Below are 14,267 nucleotides of genomic sequence, written 5' to 3'. Positions count from 1 at the left end.
GTTTTCCCCGCCAATATACGTTTTTTGCAAGCCACCTAAGCAGAACAACGTAAAAACAATGTGGAGAGCATCTGGACGAACCGGCGCAATCACCTTATCCTAGTATCAGTAGATTTGGACAGCAACCTAAATAACATAGAATATTTTGTGTTTAGTAAATAACGTGTAGATTATCCTTGGACAACATTGTAAAGTGTGCGCGCACGGCGGAGCAATCTAGCTTTCGTTATGTTTATCACATTTTACTTGTTTTTTTTTTAGATAAGGAGCTTCAGGTGGAGGAGGGCCTGCAGACAGATGAAGCAGGTGAAGCGGTCTACGCCTCGGAGATGCAGGGAGCGTGATATGACCCTCTGTGCCACTGTAGGTAGGAACTGCTTTAATGAATGGCACATTTGTTATTTAGAAATTTAAAAGGGGCTTGTTTTTTTTCTCTTATCACCAATAGCCAAGAAGAACAAATAATAAATATGTGTCAGATTAATTGTTTGTATTCATTATCGTATACATTAACAGATGAATTTGAAATCACAGCGGGATACCTATTATGATAGAGACTGAGATTGAGTTTATTCATGCCTTGTTTACAAAAGGAGACCTGGCGGATCTACAATAAGAGACCTGTGGACGTTTTGAAAACACAGAATATAAGTATAGGAGAGTACAAAGTCAACTTTCCTTATTTTGTCACCAATCCTACATTGTAATACATCAACAAATCACCCCAAGGTGTTGCATGTGACTGTGCACACTCATTCCGAGCAGCTGGACAAACTCATTGCCAGGCGGGGAGTGGTATGAGTGGTGTTGCCTGGTTTGGGAGTGGGCATGTGGGTGTTAGATGAGCCATTGATCCTTCCCAGCAGGCTTTTTCACCAGGCAATTCCTCCACTCGCACAACTCCTCCCCCTCTTCATTGACTTTCTGCCATGACGTTCCGCTGTCACGGCAGGACCTGACATTTAATGATCCTCTGATGGAGTAACGTCACATTTATCACTTGCCCGCAGATGTGACAGGGCAGCATCTAAGGGGCAAGCATAGGCCAAAGCAAAAAACTATTATAAGGCATGAAGAGGACTCTTACTGACAGTGGGAGTTATTCAGGAAAAAGCCCACCAAATGACTGCAAGTAGGACACATTTAGCCAGGACAGCATTTTGTGGGGAAAAAGCCGGACACTTGTCGTCCATTGTGACATCTCCTTTTTTCTCCAACCAATTTCTCCACATTTTGAATGTGAATGGGCCTGTAAACAGTGAGATATGTAGCTCAGCGTAAATTCTTTTAGGAAGACTTTTAATTGATGCTTTCTTGATGCTTATCCAAATTAATGTACATGTCATCACTGTTGAATATTTGCAACTAGTCCCCTGATTGAAGGAAGACATAACTTTTAATCAGTGCTCTACCTAATTCAAATTAGGGGTTCATCTTCCTGCTAAACCAATCAGAATCATGACACAAATTGCAAGGGCCAATCACAGAGTCACAGCCCTGCTTCAAAAAAACAGTTTCTCCCTATTGCTATTCAACTGTTGTTGCAGGCAAAGAGTGCAACCCTCCACCTCCAGTCATCAAGCTGACCGGAGCCTCCTTCGGTCTGGTCTTAGGGCTCCTTCGTCGCCACCATCGGTGTCTAGATTCCATTGGGGGTCTGATGCTTCTCTACCCCTATATAGATAAATATTTGTGCGATGGAGTCTAGTCGCCAAGAGGCGAGGTTACATTTTTTTTTTAGCCTTTCCAAAACCAAGACCACAATAGTGTAAGGAATGGTTTCAAAAAGTATGAAAACAAGTCTGGTCTTGCATTTTTTTGGCATTGGTATACTAAGACTATCACGCCAATAGAAGCATTTTTTTCCTACATGGATAATTAGCATAAAGAACTATTTTTTAAAAGGGTAAATCTGTGAATTTGTTTTTCAACATGGAGCTTATTTTCCCATGTTTTTGTGTGCAGGTAACTGCATGGGCGTAGATCTCATCTAACAGTTGGGGAGGGACAATAAACATAACATTTTTGAAAAACTATTTTTGAAGGAGACACAAATAATACAACCACAATTATTATAGAGGTCATGTGGACACAGAGAAAAAGCCTATTCAAAATAAGTCAACGTTTTAAGCTATTTTTGTGGCTTGATTGTAACCAACTCAAAAATGAATAAATGGTTTTAAAGAAGAATATGTTTTGTCAATTTAGTCAGCATTTTCATTATAATAAGGTGTCCCCGTATAAAAGAAATACAATGCTTGTGTTACAGATAAATGTGTTAGCCTATAGTCACTGCTCTTGAACTAGAAATAAAAAAGTTACATGATGGGACAGGCACTAAACAACTATAAAGCACACTTACAAGACAACATAGGCACTAAATGAAAGTACCAAATGTATTTTTCCTGGTATCACTGGGCCCACAAACTCATAGCATATGTTGTTTATTTATTAAAGGCTCTCCAGCCTTTCTTTGTGCACATTGCAGACTAACAGACTGTTAAGCCTGTCTTGGGCCATTGTCGCCCTTGGCTATGTCTTTAGTCTCTGCAATGCACTGAAGCTCGTCTCAGCTTCATATAACGACACTGGCACCACCATCAAAATTCTGACGAGGACCTCAACTTGATCAAATAATCCCTGCACCATCACTGGTATTCCCCTCAGGGCCTCTGCTGCCTCTCCACTGCTGTTACAGGGGTTTTTCTGGCAAAAGAGGGGCAACTGTACTGACAAAGAACCTCTATGCAACTCCGGTACTCATTTATTGTATCACTTAACACCCCGGTCAGAAGGACACCCTCTAAGTTTTGAGGAGTCTTTAGACTTTACTAGTTGAAATGATGACACCAAACTGAACTCTGCCATGTAAAGATCCACTGCTTTGCCAGCAAAGCGCCTTGAATATGTTGTCTCAATAGAGTCGACTGATTCAACAACGTTAACCAATGTTGTAGCTTTCTCATACAGTTCAACATACTGTAGGTCTCGTCAATTTGGACACAATCGACTGCAGTCTGCATTCCAGGGACAGTCTGGATGATCTTCTTCTTCTGTAGTGAAATGTTAAGGTACTCAAGCTCTCCAACAACAGCAGAGGCAAGTATGAGACCCAACACAGTCCTGAAGGGTACATTTTCAGAGGTAATTATGTTTTTAAAGAATCTTTTAAATTTCCCTTACTGGCCAAAAAGCACAACTAACTGGTGGACCCAAGAAAGGCAGTCCCGGATTATTGGGGAGGCTGAGCAGCCAGCCTGTGTGATTAGATTGACACAGTGTGCGCCACAATGCACAAAGAAAGCTAATGGCTGCTGCTCCCTCACTATTGCCTATGCACTGCTGTACATTCCTGCCATCTTTGAGGCACCGTCATAGCTCTGCCCACGTAAAGCAGACATGGGCAGATTGAGTCTTGACAGCACATCAGTTACCACCTTGGCAAGGCTCTGGCCTGTACGCTCTGATACACTGCACAACACAATAAACTGCTCTTGTGGGAAAAGGTCAGAGTCCACACAGCGCAAACAGACACTTTCCTGCTCAACACCAGAAAGATCCTCCGTACCAGCCACTATCTCAGAAAACTGGACAAGCTTTGGGGAACTTATGTCACTGGCATAGCCTTTGATTCTCTTATTGGCCATAATGCTCAGGATTTCATTTTGTGATTCAGGGCTTGTGTGAGCAGTGGTGCGATCTGTTAACCATTTCAATAAAATGGGATCATCCTCTTCTGCTCTAAGTTGCAGGAGCTGATACAGATTATCACTTTCTTCAGTATGGCCTCTTAAAGATTGTCCCTGCCTTGCAACATGCTGCACTTAACTCAAATTTTCCCTCAAGCAATGTCTTGCCACCTGCTGCTGTTTACCCCATGCACTTGATAACTGGGTACTGACTGGGTTTGACTGATGTAGACTCAAAGTGACATAATGTCAATGTGCTTGGGAGGTCTGGTAGGTTTTCTAAATTTGTCTACGTTTTTTTTCTCCAGTTTCTAAATCCTGTACTGATGAAAGCAGCATCAGGTCTATGACCTAAAGAGGACTGGTTTAACATACCTTTGCTGCAGTAAAAACATAAGACCCATTTGGCTGATGGGCTGTAATGTAGCCATGGAAAGTCTTGGTACCATTTATCTTGAAATGCTAAGGATTTGTTAGCAAGTATCTGTTTGTCGATACACTGGGGATGTGGTTGGCTTTGTGCCTGTCACTGACATCTGAACTAAAAACAGTGCACCTGTGCTGGTGCTAGCAATATCATCTCCTTGCGCTGTTCTCTCTGGATCTGTCCCTGGTTTTGACATTTCCTCTACTCTCAATATCTCAGAACAGTCTGACTCATGAAAAGGAAAGAAATACTGTATGTGTTCCATACATGTAGTAACTACCTCATCCAACCAAATAGAAAGACCATATAAAGACTTTTTTGCAAAACTTGCTAAATCGGATGATCAAAATGTAAATTTTTGAGCTACTGGTAAAGCTCATCTGCTCACCCAGACAGCAACACACCTCCAAAAATATTAACTAAGCTCAACACACTTACCTGAGACTCTACACCGGACTGTCCCTGGTCTCCCTGTTCCTCAGTTCTTTCTGTCTCTTTTGCCTGTGACAGAGTGACGTTAGTATTTCCATAAGCACCTATTCTTATAAAGATGTTACCAAATTGTGTTGATATGAGGACTTATTGTACTTGGCAATTTGGTGTACTGAAAAAGGATATTATGTCCATTTTTCTTTTCTCTGTCATTTTATCTGGGAAACAACAACACAAATCTTTAACCTCAGATGTCTAAATAAGAGTTTGATTCATGAGTTCACCACGCGGTCGTATTATAATTATAAAATGATCTTGCTTCCTCCACATAAATGTTACCTTTTGACTGGGACAGAGGATATTAACTGCAGTGAACCCACGGATCAGCCACTTAACATCATATTGAGCAAAACACAATATTAAACATAATATCAGTGCACACACGTAACGCAACATAACGCATTTCTATTCAACAAGCTGTAGAAAAAGTTTGTTACATAGTATAATGTGATGTTAGTTGACATTCACATTATTTTACACTAACATCTCAAATTTTTTTTGTCAGACTAATTTCTTAATTTCTCAGCATCATTTCTATTTGAGAAAAGAAAAACTTCATCCGATATCAATTTGAATATAATAGCCTTAAACAGCCTACTGATGCCCCCCCCCCCCCCCCCCCCCCCCCCCCCCCCCCCCCCCCCCCCCCCCCCCCCCCCCCCCCCCAGGATTCACACCTATGTGTGACTGACAGGAATCTTTGAAATTACTCCAGTATTATGCTTTAAGGGCAGCCACAAACCGGGCTGCAAGGTATTGATTATTATTTTTTTAAGGGTCTGACAACATTATGGAAAGGGTCCCTACAGAGAGAGGCCTTTTTAAAACCTCTTTAAGAACTTTCTATTGAACCAGAAACTGCTCTGATGTCGCAAGTAAACCCAAAAGACTCCAAAAACAGTACGTTTGGCGTGTATAGAGCCATCACATTTTCGCATGTAAATTGATAAACTGTGTTTATTTCAATCAAAACTACAGTTGTGATGGTTGGAAAAGTGGAAAGAGAATCCAATACTGCTTTTCATAGTTTTATTTTCTTTGTCGACTTTGATTTAAGTGTACAATACAATGCTAAAATTACTGTTTATTTACATGGAGTCTGATTGCTTTAGAGCATGCAATTTCACGGATGTTCTTACTCTTTAACAGAAAGTTCGACCTCCTTAGAAATCCTTTTCATAATGTTTTCACTTAGAATATAAATCTGTGCCAGTAGGTGGCAAAACGAGCACTTTTGTGACGGTAAATACCAGTTGTAGAATTGCCCTATTAATTTACATTGTAGCTTGTTTCGCTCCTGCCGACTGCAGCAATCTTGCTTAATACTAGACCAGTGTCAAAGATTGATGCTCCCATCAGTCACTTAGATACAAAAGCATTGGAAAATAAAAACGGTTGTTACCCGAGTGCAGCACAGTGAAGTATACAAACAAAGTATGACATGGGGTGATATTGAGAAGACATGCCGTCTAGCTTGACAACGGCGTTAGTCCCATCTGTGGTGCTGATTGGCTAATTAATGTTCTCAACCCATGGCGCTCTTTTTCAACCAAGAAACGGCTGTTTCATGTCATGATGAATCAGTCAACTCGTTGGACTGGGCTGAAACAAAGTTCTGAACCCAGGCAACAGCTGGGCTAGAATGGTAAGCTTGACAGGCGTAGCAACAGTGACTGAAGGAGGCGGGGCTTAGCAGCTATTCATTTCCATTTGAAATTTGACCATTTTAAAATAGTTTTCACTTGTGCTTTGACAGTTTAGGGCCAAGCAGTTGGAGTGTTTCATCTAACCTCCCGTCTGTGGGATAAGTAATAAAGAGAATATTTAATAATCTCATCAATAGACCTGTGGAGCTCATCTGTGTCTCTGTACAAGAAGGCTGAGAAATAGTCATAGGGTATCAGTATCCAACTGAGACAAACTGATTAAAAACTCATATACCAAGATACTGAACTGTCCAAAATTTAGCCCAAGCTCCAGGCGAGCAGTACTCTAAATATCAGAAATACAATTGTTATATTTTGAAGTGATTCACATACTTTTTGGTATGTGCGCTCTAGCCTCAAGCAACTGATTCGACTTACATCTGAAGGGAAAAGTCTGCACCATAAGTTAAAACTGTGACTCTGAGGTCGAATAATTATGCGTCCCTCCACGGCACATCGCTGCACAAAAAATCTGTCTAACACATTTTGACCGAAAAAAAAAAATAAAAAAGTAGAAGAAGAACAAAAACAATGTCGAAGGACACCGAAAGAGATGTGTTAATTTACAAAAGGCTTGAGGAGGAGTTAATTAAACCAGCTGCAGGAATGGGAGAAAGTGCTGAGTCCTGGAGACACAAAATATTTATTCATCAGCCCATTAATGTTTAATTCCTTTTTTTCCCCCTGTTTTTAAAATGGAGGGAGAATTGAGGAAAGCTTTGAACATTTGACCTTAAATGTAAAAGTGCAGGGTGAGTCTGAGAAGCCTCGGGGATTGTTTTAATCATTACGAATTTGCTCTGTTGGAGCGGACCTACATATTATTCAAATCATCAAAAATCATCAAAGCATTTGATTTTTCCATTTTCCTATAAAATTATGGATCATGCTTGGGTGAGAAAACAGATTTGTGACAACTTGAACATTTGTCCTCTTTCCTCAGGATCAATAATTGCTTGAGACAAGTCGGAACAATGACAGATTACAGTGTGAACCAACAGGCCTGTCCGAATCTTGCTCCAAATATCCATCATGTCTTATGCAACACTTCACTGTACTATGAAAGGATGAGGCCCGGCTGATGAGGAAATAGTTGTGTGCTTGATTTGTCTGCGGCCTAATTATATGGCAACAAACGAGTTGCCAATCATGAGAATATATTGTCTGGTTTTATCTCAGGAACTCATCAAGTCAACCCAATTAAAAGCTGCAATGAGAAAGACATCGGCAGTGAACAGGGCTTTCATTCAGTTAATTCATGATTGCCAATTAAAATAGAATAGCGTGCAAAGTTGTAAAACTGTCAGGAGGGCCAAGCTAAATTACCCTTTTCCACTTTGAATGATGGATGTGTTCATTGCTCTCCCTTATCTTATTTATTCTCTGGGCAGAGGAGGGAGGGAGAGCGGGGGGGGACAAAAGCAGGAACAGTTTAAAGAGTGTGTCTCTAATGAAGAAGGTTTCTCCTAATCTGCCAGTGGAAGACTGTTTTGCTTTTCTCCCAAAAAAAAAGAAACGTAATTAAATCACTTACAGTATCCTAGATCCGTGCAGATGGCCCAATTTTCTCTCAGAATCCAAAGGGTGCAAATTACATTGCAAGTCAGTTTTGATATTGATACATTAGGAGGCTATAGGTGTGTATTAATATGTATTTTTATTTTCTACCAACAGTACCAACAGAATCAGCACATATTGACAGCATAAATCATGTTATTTTGCATGAACAGTCTAACAAATCTGTTTGTGTCAACACAGCGCTTTAAATGCCATTTAAATGTGTCCACAACAGTTAAAGTGAGGGCAACTTATCCTGGTTGTGTCTTCTGCACCATTAGCCACTGTTGCCATACTATTGATGGCCTAATTAAAATGTGTCAGGCTGAAATATGTCACTTTTTTTTAAAGGCAGAAATTGATAGCTCACATTAATTTTCACTTTCTCAAAATGACCTTTAATTTTGCTCGCCAAATGCAGGCTTGTGTCTACACCGGCACACCCTCCCGTTCCCGCTCCTGAAACAATATGTCAAACGGCTTTGACAACACACGGAGGAAGCAGAACGTTCTTCTCAAGCTCAAATTAAAGCCGCTCCTGGATTTCAGATATCTATGAGAAAATGATATGCCAACGCCTCCCTGTAGAGTCATGGTGTCAGTATGTCTTTTTTACTGTTAATATCTAAGCACTAATCTCAAAACCCCTCCCTTTTTGCAATTTGCTCCTTTCCGGTCAGCCCAGCCCACCCCCCTCTTGGGATTCTCTTTCTGTGAAAGTAAAACAACCCCTAGATCCAGAAGTGTCGCTGGGGAGAGATGTTTTCCCTGGAAAAGCCAGGAAAAAAGGTGATAGTTTCCATTTGGAGTTTGTTCTCATCCTCAGGAGACGTGCTCCACAGGTCAAGTTCTTTGCAACAGATTAAAAGAGAGTGTCACTAATGTCATCCGTCCAGGGAATCAATGGCATAGCGTAGGAAATGAAAGCTGTGACGGACGCCAATGACCACATCAGCTCCTGTCACCGTGTGTCCACTCAGAGTATTCTCTTCACCCTGGCAGCTGCCGGGAACTGAGGAGTGGCGAGGGTTGGGGGCTGTCAGCTGAAGCCAGAGGGGCCCCAACACACTCCCGAACCACGGAAAAAGCCCTCTGGGGACTTTGTTGAAAAAGGCTTACAGGGCTTAGCCACTCACACCATCAGCTTAATCAACGTGTACCACTCTGGACTGAGCTCTGCTTCTGCTCCAGTGGAGAACTTTTCTCATTTCAAATGTGGGGTTTGTCTCCACATGAGAAATCAAAGTGTTACAAGTTAGAAGAAACAGAGACAAATTAAGTGAAAAAGGGAAACGGTGACTGGATAAAAACAAACAAAAAATCTGTTATTTTGCTAAAAACTTTTTTTTTCTGGTCACATTGATAATCAACAGAGCTCATTGTTGCTTATCTTTTTTTCATATTATACTGATTGCACCCATTTTTCAGAGAATGGGATTTAATCACAGTTTTTCTTCCTCTTATTTGTTTACCTCTTCTGTGTGTACATGGAATACCTTTAATTTTTAGATGTGTACATTTCTTGTCATTTATCAAACTGGCCAACAAAGCTTTCACAGCCCTTTGACTGTTCAAAATGTAGCCTATCAGAGGCTAAAGAAAGCTTTCTTGCAATTGCTGTCCCCACTCAGTAACTGTTGCTAGGCCTGTCAAGCTTGTCACAGTGCACATATGCAGTTTAAAATGATAGCTATGGCAGATTTAGCTCTCGGAATTCTTTCATTTGAACAAATGGGATTTTTTTTAAACTAAAGCCGGTTTCTCATTTCTAGTTTTCCACCATTGACTTGGCTAGCTGAAATGACTAGCTAGTTAGCTAATTGCTATTGTTAGCTCCATGATCTGGTTGAAAAAGCTGCAGTGTGAGTTAGTCCTAACATTATTTAACAGTATATAGTAATATAATCAGAAAACACTGATTATTTAATCCAACAAAGCAATTTGGCTGCTCAGCTTACATACTTGAACAAGCAAGACAGATGTGAAAATTAGGCTTCATTGTTTGTATCTTAAAAGATATTTTAAGATGTTTCACTTTTGACATGACAGGAGAACATTTTTTTTCTGGTGTAGGCAATTTGTTTGGCAAAAGTAACGCTATCTCCAAATCTGAGAAGGACAAAAGTGCTAACATTACCAGGCACTCACTGCAAAACACACTCATTAACACCAAGCATCTTCTAAACAGCAGCCATGCTTTTATGGGCTTTCTTTAATGTAGCATACCCCTCAAAAAAGAATGAAATGGTCCTTGGCCCTGGAAGTTAGCCACACATGCTTACCTTTGCGGATTACATTCGAGCTGACAAACACGCATTAATCAATTACTTCCCAAACACTTTTGCTCTTGTCTGTTTGCTTTTGGAAATTCTAAAATAAGACTTTTTAGATATAGATTACCTTTGTCACTGAAACTTCGAGAAGTGGAGAAGGCCTGCCACACCTAATAACTGTTGCAAAGCTATAATTGGACAGTAGCTGTTTGGGTGAGGTGTTTAGCAAACAGTCACCACTGGCCACAAGGGAAATCAACAATTTGCAAAGAATAGTTTTGGCAGTTTCATCGTTGGTTCTCAAGCAACACAGGCAGTTTTCTAATTATGCTGTTACTCCTGAAAGTGTATTCCATTATGTGGATGCATTAACACAACTTCATTTTAACAAATTGAGGTATTCCACACTTGACAGCAAATATTTGTCCTCGTTTTCCCTTTTTGAACACAATCTGCTCCCCCTCTCAAGTCTGTTTTTACTTTGGGCCTTACAAAAATGCCTAACTTTGAATTCCCTTTCTGTTCTAGAGGGGGAAAAAAAGAATATTGGTAATGTATTTCGTTCCGCTCGCCCTCCACCCACTGACTCAGCAAGTGTTCTTGGCTCATACAATCCCATTCACACAAAGACAGAGAACATTTAATGGGTGGAGTAGAAACTCCAGGAGTTAATGAGAAACATTTGAAATATGCCCGATAAGAGGAAGACCTGCGTTTTCCACCGGCATTCATTACCCAGTGTATTCAGTCTGCCCGGCTCCTCATGCGTGCCTGTGTATTCCCATTTGACACTTGTTGGTTGATCGAGTCCATTAGATTATCACTGTTCATTTCCTTTTCTTGAGATTGGGGAGTTACTTCTGTCACCGGCAGGACGGTTGAGGCACCGTGGGAGCACCACATTGGTCTTGACAGCGCTGCTTTTGATTTTTAGGATCAGGACGCATCGCCTGACGAAAATGCCACCTGGGCTCTTGGCCGTGCTGTTTGTCTTCACCTGTGTCTTGCGTGAAGAATAAAAAAGGCGCTGTATGTTTTCTTGTTACATGGTGGCCAGGAAACGCCAGGGCTCGTTGAAGCAAACAGAATACAGATGCTTGTGGTGTGGGAAGAAAGAAGAGGAGCAAACAGATGAAGGGATGGGGGGGGGGGGATAACAAGCTCTTTGCCAGCCAGGCAACCATGAGTGCTATTGCTCTGCTGGAGTGAATGCAACAGGCCCGGGTTTTTCAGCCTGACTACCGGAGCATGTGAACACACATCTTCTCCGCCATGGGAGAGGAGACTGTCATGACAAAGCCAATGCCTTTGCGTCTTTTTTCCTGACTTTCACTATCCCTTCCTGCTCCTCGTCTATGTCTCTGTCTCATCCTGTCCTCATTTCTGTCTTGTTTGTGCTTGCGCTCTGTTTGGCTCTTCCTTTCGTTCTCATTGTATATAACACGATGTGACATTATTTTCCCTCTTTTCAAAATGGAAAGAAAAGAATCTGGGTGATATGCAGTCAAGGCTTGCTGTCAAAAGCTTGGAACATTTGCCACCTTTTCAGGGAAATCCTAATTGAAAACCCTGGCTCTGGAGGTGCAACAAATAAACTAGAAATGTGAAAACTAGAAATGAATACAGATGCGATCTGATATGCAACCACAAGGGGATCCCACACAAGAATCACTTAAGAGGCAACTTTTTGGTTGTGAGTCCTCACAAAGTCTATCTTTTTGTGCAGCCTGCAGATGTGAAATGTGGAATTCATAAGTTGTAGCTCCTTCAAAGATTGTGGCAGCTATAGTAACCTTCGTTTTACCACAGTTAAAATGGATAAAAGGAATCCAGTTTTTTTAATAGTATTAAAACATACATAAGAAGATCTCAAACTACTCCTGCAGCCAAATCCATTTCTGCCCTTCATCTTGTATGCTCAATACTAATAGTTAGACCTAAATACTGTACGGCTAAATTCACTTTAATCACAATGCACATGGGCAATCCTCCTAAGACTCTATTAGAACCTGCCTTTTGCTCTTCCATTGATCACTTCAGCTCTCCATTTTGCTCATATGGATAAATTCATGCCAATGAGGAAAAGGTTTCAAAGCTACTGCAAAGGGTAAGTGTTTGATACTTCATTGATTTTGATTGATTGATGTTGTGTAAAATATTGGTTTAACCAGCCTGGTCTCACTGTAACCCGTGAAATGATCATGAGCTGTTAACTCTCCATTATGTGGTGGTGGCACGGAACATACGAAAAGTCTGTGTGGCCACCACCGAAAACAATGCCAATGTAAAGTCAATGAGAAGATGACAAAGTGTTAGGAGCAACTTTGGTAGTAAGAGACCCTCCACGTATCTTCTAAAGATATTTGGACTTTTTTTTTTTTTTTTTTAGCACTTGAGGGCATGACCATCGACGTCCTAATGATGTCCTTTAACATTGATTGCTTAGAATGGGGAACCTTCAGAGCCCTCTAAAGCCCGGAAAGCCTGTAATGATTCCTAAAGTCACTTTCTTTTTTCCCTAAACCCAACCCTCCCGTTCTTCCCGTGTCATGGCACCATAAGCCCACCCATGACCTTTTCCTTAACTTAAGGGGCTGTGTTTTATTCTCGGAATTCTTGCGTGGGCCCATCACAGACGTTTTTGCGATTCCATGAAACTGCCAGGAATTCTGTGAGATCAGGTTGATACTTAACCAGTGTGTCTTATTTGCTACATTGCCGTTAAGGTTAAAGCTGCATTAGGATGTTTTCTGCCCACTGAAATCAAATATATAGCTTGAACTTTACTTATAAAATTAGTTTTGACTAATGTTGACAATTAATATAATTTACACATCCAGAAGACACACAGCAATGTTTTCATTTTTTGTTTCTGACCAGTAAGTTCAGACTTTCTTTATTATCTTTATTATCTGGGGAATGAAGTTGAAGAAATTTGAATATACATGATGTAGAATCAAAACATTGAGCCAAAATACAGTAGGCTAAAAAGCTCTGTGGATCTGACACCATGCAAACCCCCTTTACCTTACATGTAGTCATTTATAATTTAGAATACTTACTTTTAATAGTGGGGCTTTAAACATGTCTAAATATTTTTAGTAAGCAGGAAAAAAAACAAAAAATAAAACGAAATCGAATGCATTTCGGAGTTTCAACCCGAGGTTTCAGAAGTCGTACAGGCATTGTACTGTATATTACAGGATATTATAATGGTTGTGTAGGCAAGGCGGATCTCCTCTGATGGTCTTATTTCCCTTTTGCAGAGATTTTGTAGGTGCAGATTTGAGTGTGTATTGAGAGCACAGCCCGAGCTGCCACGGCTCTGTGACACACAGACCACTGAATTCTAGCAAGTTGGTGTGTCATTAGGATTCGGATCAGGATGTTGTCTCAGTCGACACAAACTGAGGTGAATGAACATGTCTGTCTGCAGTGAGACGTTTCTCTTTCAGAACCTGCTGTGACGCGTCTGGAGGGAAATTGCTGAGACTGACCTCTGTACTTGTCTGTTATTTATCTCAAGTATTTACCTCGTTTTTTTTTTCTTAACTTTTAAGGGTCGAGCTGTCTCGATCTTCTTGAGAAAGAACGAATGTCACTTTACATCTAGATGCGCCTTGCAGAAGGGATGCTGCCTGGTGGGATATGAAAGATGCCACGAGTTCATGATAAACTTTCAGAAACATTGATTATTTGCACAGATCCAGAAGATTGTCCTTGAAGAATGACTGTCTCTGCAGTGTTGGCAGCTTGTGTCACCAACCACCAGGTCATAATTTTGCTTGCACGCAAAATTGCATCTGCAAGCATGACAACATTTCAACACACTGTATATCAATAAGGATTACGAATATATATGGATGTGCAAGCAGAGGCACTGTGCACTGCAGAATCTCCTCTTGAAGAAATATGACAAAAATATAAAATACCTAAAAGGCAGTATGGATGATAAAAACCTGTTACATTAAATTATTCGAAATTCTAGGCTGCAATTCAGCAAGATTGCGATTCCTCCCCCGTAATCTATTTAACCCCCAGGGGAACAGGAGAGGTATGGGCTGAATTAGTGTAATCTGAATGAGGGTTTCTTGACTATGGTGGTTTCAGCCAGTGAGGGGCT

General features: G+C 40.8%; 1 long non-coding RNA gene across 1 annotated transcript in view; it reads left to right on the top strand.

Annotated features, from left to right (window-relative positions):
- Positions 1-5,858, top strand: part of LOC117937845 — a 456,187-nt gene extending 450,329 nt beyond the window's left edge. Inside the window, exon 3 of the long non-coding RNA XR_004655266.1 lies at positions 5,510-5,858. This is a non-coding gene — a long non-coding RNA (uncharacterized LOC117937845). The remainder of the gene's footprint in view (positions 1-5,509) is intronic.
- The last annotated feature ends 8,409 nt before the right edge of the window (positions 5,859-14,267 follow it).

The sequence above is a fragment of the Etheostoma cragini genome, chromosome 22 (assembly GCF_013103735.1).
Source record: "Etheostoma cragini isolate CJK2018 chromosome 22, CSU_Ecrag_1.0, whole genome shotgun sequence".
NCBI classification, from domain to species: Eukaryota; Metazoa; Chordata; class Actinopteri; order Perciformes; family Percidae; genus Etheostoma; species Etheostoma cragini.
This window is presented reverse-complemented; position numbering and strand designations above follow the sequence as displayed.